Below are 6,052 nucleotides of genomic sequence, written 5' to 3' on the forward strand. Positions count from 1 at the left end.
ATGCTGAAATTAGGACATTCCCAGACAAACAGAAATTAAGAGAATTTGTAAAAACCAGACCAAACCTACATGAAATGCTAAAATGCTAAAGGGAGTCCTTTAAACAGAAAACCAACAATGGAAGATAACACCTTAAGATTAAGACACATGAAAACACCACCCAGAAAACAACCCACGAAAAGAATCCCCAAATCTAAAACTTACATAATGGACAATACAAAACCAAAAGAGTCAATCTGTAAATGACACCAAATGTAAAGCAAATAGGGGGGATAAATGGTATAATTACAAATTTCCAAATGGAGCAAAGTCAGGCTGGTGTCAACGTAGAACAGACTGTTCCAAACTTAAGAAGATAAGAATTTACTACATGGTAACTACCAAGAAAATCAATAAGCCTTCAAAACAAAATTAAAAAGAAGAGAACCACAAGAACTTAGTAAACACAAAACCAACAATAATGTAGAAAAGGGAAAGAAAACTCAGTAACAAAATGAACACAGCACAGAAAAATATTCAGAACAAAGAAACCATCAACACAACAAAAAACAGAACAGAATGACAGCAGTACATTAATACCTATCATCAATTATACTGAATGTGAACGGATTAAATGCACCAGTCAAAAGAAAAAGAGTGGCAGATTGGACAAGAAAACAAGACTCATCAATATGCTGCCTACAAGAGATGCACCTTAGACACAAATATAAAAAATAGACTCCGAGGCAAAAAGCAGCATAAGGGACAAGGAAGAGCACTATATGATGATAAAATTGACTAAGAGGACATAACCATAATAAATATCTATGCACCCAATGGAAGAACTCCAAAATAATAAAGCAAACATTATCTGAATTGAAAGGAATTACCATTGTAATTCTACAACAGTAGTAAGAAACTTTAACGCACTTTCAATGAAGTAAAAACATTGAAATACTACAAAGCATCTCAGATCACAACTCTATAATTAGAAATCAGTAATAGGAAGACCAGGGGGGAAAAAAAAGTACATGGAAATTGAGTAACACACTGCTCAAGAACAACTGGACAACAGAAGAAATAAAATGTGAAATAAAAAAAAAAAAAATCCTAGAAACATATAAGAACGCAACATACCAAAACTTCTGGATCACAGCAAAAGCAATACTTAGGGGTCAACTGACAGCAATAAATGCACACATCAATAAAGAAAAAAGAACCAAAATCAACAACTCCAACGATTAGAAAAAGAGGAACAAAAGAAGCCTACAGTTTTTCCAAAACGAAGGAAATAATAAAGGCCAGGGCAAAAATAAATGAAACAGAAAACAAATACAAAGAAAAATTCAACAAGACTAGAAGCTGGCTCTTCAAAATGATTTAACAGAATTGACAAACCACTGGCAGATTTAACTAAGGAAAAGATAGAAAAGATGCAAATAACATGGATAAATTAAACGGGTGACATCACAATAGAACAAACTGAAATAAATAAAAAGGATAGTAACAGATTACTAAGAAGAACTTTGCTCCAACAAATTTGAAAACTTACAAGAAATGGACAAATTTCTAGAGACATAAGACCTACCTAAACTAACCCAGACTCACCAGCTTCTGTAAGTGTGTGAGCCATTTTCCTAAGAAAATTCAAACAGACCCACAACAAAGGAAGAAAAAAAGGTCATTAAAAAAAACTCCCTACAAAAAAAGTCCTGGCCTAGATATCTTCACTGAAGAATTCTATCAAACGTTCAGAGAAGAGCTGAGACTTATTCTACTCAAACTATTTCAGTATGTAGAAAATGATGGCATACTACCAAATTCATTCTATGAAGCAAGCATGACCCTGATACCAAAACTAGGCAGAGACATCACTAAGCAGGAAAACTACAGATGAAAATCCCTCATGCATATAGAGGCAAAAATCTTCAACAAAATCCTAGCCTAAAGAATTCGACACTGTATCAGAAAAATAAGCTATGCACAAGTGGTATTCATACTAGGTATGCAAGGATGGTTTGACATTAGAAAAACATCAATGTAATCCATTACATAAATAAAACAAAGGAAAAGAATCACATGATCATGTCAACTGATGCAGAAAAGGCATTCAATAAAATTCAACAACCACTGCTAATTAAAAAAAAAAAAAAAAAAAAAACTCCTCTTAGCAAAATAGGAAAAGAAAGGAAAATTCTCAACATAATAAAGGATATATACACAAAACCAACAGCCAACATTATTCTCAATGGAGAGAGACTGAAAGCACTCCCCTTACAAACAGGAACCAGACAGAGATGCCCTCTATCACCACTTCTGCTCAACATTGTATTGGAAGTCTTAGCAGGGCAATAAAGCAAGATAGAGATATAAAAGGCATCCAAACTGCCAAAGGAGTAAGACTGTCTCTATTTGCAGGTGACATGATCCTATACACAGAAAAAATAAGAGATTCAGCAAGAAAACTACTGGCACTAATTCAAAGATTCAGCCCAGTGGCAGGATACAAGATCAACATACAAAAATAAGATTCCTCTAAATCAACAAAGAAACCTTTGAAAAGGAAAACAATACCATTTACAATAGCTACCAAAAAGGTAAAATACTTAGGAATAAACTTTATCAGGTGTGATAGTTGGAGTTGTGTGTCAACTTGGCTGGACCACAATTCTGAGTGGTTTAAACAGTTGTGATGTGGGTTATTCCCATGATGAGATCGGATATATGTTTTGAGCAGCCAATCCACTGAAAGGGAGTTTCCCTATGGGTGTAGCCTGCTTCCAATATATTTATGAACATTCTGGGAAAATGAGACACTCTTCTGTGGATCTGGATCCTGTTGTGCTGCCTACAACTGTCCGTGAGCAAACAATCTACCATTCAGTCTGGTAATCTTGGATTCACAATTCATCAGGGTCAACAGCCAGTATGCTGCCTGCCAACCTTGAGCTCGTCAATTCCTGTAGCTCCGTGAGTGGGAAAAGCCTCCAGCTTGACATCTGATCCAAGAACTCTGGACTTGCCAGCTTCTACAAGTGTGTGAGCCACTTTCCTAAGATATTTTCTCTCTCTCTCTCTCTCTCTATATATATATAAGCTTTACTGGTTTTGCTTCTCTAGAGAACTCAGCCTAACATATCAGGGACACAAAAGACCTATACAAAGAAAATTACAAAACACCACTACATGAAATTCTAACAGACCTACATAAATGGATGAAGATAACATGCTCATGGATAGAAATGCTGAACATTACAAAAATGTCAATACTACCCCCAAAAGAATCTACACATTCAATGCAATCCCAAGCCAAATTCCACCAACAGTCTTCAAGGACATGGAAAAAACAATCACTGATATTATATGGAAAGGAAAGTGAGCTCAGATAAGCAAAGCACTACTGAAGAAGAAACACAAAAGCAGGAAGTCTTATACTCCTCAATCTCAAAACCTGGTAGCATAGTGCGTAGGGCACTTGACTGCTCACCAGAAGGCTAGCGGTTCAAACTCACCAGCCACTCCTCGGAAGGAAGGTTGGGCAATCCTACTTCCGTAGTGATACTGCCTCAGAAACCCAAGGAGGGGTCGCTATGAGTCGGGGCCGACTCGACGGCAAACAAAAACAACACTGAAGAAGAAACACAAAAGCAGGAAGTCTTATACTCCTCAATCTCAAAACCTACTATGAAGCCACAGTAGTCAAAACAACCAAGTACTGGTACAATGACAGACACATAGACCAGTGAAACAGAACTGAGAATCCAGAAATAGATCCATCCACCTATGGACAGCCAATGATCTTTGAAATGGGGAAGAGATAGTCTCTTTAACAAATCCAAAAAAACCAAACTCACTGCCATCAAATCGAATCAACTCATAGTGACCCCTCCTTGGGTTTCTGAGGTAGTATCACTAAAGAAGTAGATTGCCAAACCCTTTCTTCTGAGGAGTGACTGGTAGGTTTGAACCACCAGCCTTCTAGTTAGCCATCAAATGCCGTAGGCACTATGCCATGAGAAGTCCCCTTTAACAAACAGTGCTGGCAAAACTGGATATCCATTTGCAGAAAAACAAACAAGATCCATACCTCACACTATACACAAAAATGAACACAAAAGGGATCAGAGACCTAAATGTAAAACCCAGAACTATAAAGTTCATCAAGATAAAATAGAGGTCCTAATTTATGGCATAAATAGACTATCAAGCATTACCCAAAATGCACAAACAGCAGAAGATAAACTAGATGACTGTGACCGTCTAAAAATTAAATTCTTATGCGTATCAAGAGACTTCTCAAAAAAAAAAAACTTTATAAAAAACATCAATGCCTCAGCATCAAAGATACATAATCCAATTCAAAAGTGGGCAAATGACAGGCATAGACACTTCACCAAAGAAGATATTCGGGCAACCAACAGACGTGAAGAAATGCTCGTCATCATTAGCAGTTAGAGAGATGCAAATGAAAATAACAATGAGGTATCATCTCACCCCAGCAATAACAGCAAAGTTCAACAAGACAGAAAACAACAAAAGCTGCTGAGGGTGTGAAGAGACTGGCACTCTCAAACACTGCTGCTGGGGCTGTAAAATAGGATCCCCACTATGGAAAATGGTATGGCAAACAAACTATAGTATATACACACAATGGAATACTACACAAAGTTAAAGAATAATGAAGAATCCACAAATCATCTGATAATGTGGATGAACTTGGAGGACATTATGCTGAAGGACAAATATTGTATGTTATTATAAAAGGTCAAAGAAAGGTTTATATAGGGAAGAAAAATATCTTTGTTGGTTTTCAGGGATTGGGGTGGGGATATTGCTGGCTAGGTAAGTGGCATGCATTGATTTGAGTGAAGGAAAGGCAATGTTACAAAAGCATGTGATCAGAATATTATCACCAAGGAAAAGGAAGACAGGGAGAGATGTAGAAAAGGTACAGACAACAAAGGTAAATTCTATTACCTACACAATACTACATTACCAGTAATAACAAACACAGATCAACAGTGGATATACAGGTAGACAGACAAGAAGATCAGGTATGGGTAAGCAAACAGGAATATATCCATGACTATATATAGGTTTGGCAGACAATATTCTTATATACGTATTTGTGTGTGCTATAAAAATGCTCATACGCTATAAAACACTGCTACAAGAGACAACAAGGGTACTACATAAATGGAAGAACGTGCCTTGTTCATGGATAGGTAGACTAAACATTATGAAAATGTCAATAGTGCCTAAAGCAATCTATACATTTAACGCAAGCCCGATCCAGATCTCAACAAAATTTTTTAAGGACATGGAAAAACTAATCACTAATTTCATATGGAAAGGAAAGAGACCTCGAATAAGCAGAGCACTTCTCAAGAAAAAAAAAACAAAGTGGGAGGTCTCACACTCCCAGATCTTAAGAACTACTATATAGCCACAGTAGTCAAAACAGCATGGCATTGGTACAACGATAGACAGACCAATGGAACAGAATTGAAAGCTCAGACACAGACCCATCCATCTATGGACAACTGATCTTTGACAAAGGCCCAAAACCCATTAAATGGGGAAGAGATGCCTCTTTAACAAATGGTGCTGGCAAAACTGGATATCCACCTGTAGAAAAATGAAACAAGACCCATACCTCACCCCATACACAAAAACAAACTGAAGCTAGATCAAAGACTTAAATGTAAAACCCCAAGCCATAAAACTCACCAAAGATAAAATAGGGGCAAATCTAATTTATGGCATAAATAGACTGTAAAGCATAACCCAAAATGTACAGGAGATAGAAGAGAAGCTAGATGACTGGGACCTTTTAAAAATTCAATTCTTGTGCACATCAAAAGATTTAGTCAAAAGGGTAAAAACAGAACCTACAGATTGGGAGAAAATATTTGCCTATGACATATCTGACAAAGGACTTATCTCCAAAATCTGCAGAAAACTTCAACACCTCAACACCAAAAAGACAAATAATCCAATTCACAAATGGGCAAAAGACTTGAACAGACACTTCACCAAAGAAGATACACAAGTAGCCAACAAACCCATGAGA

This window comes from Orycteropus afer, unplaced genomic scaffold, assembly GCF_000298275.1.
Source record: "Orycteropus afer afer isolate SDZICR_OR568_19922 unplaced genomic scaffold, OryAfe1.0 scaffold00030, whole genome shotgun sequence".
Lineage (NCBI taxonomy): Eukaryota > Metazoa > Chordata > Mammalia > Tubulidentata > Orycteropodidae > Orycteropus > Orycteropus afer.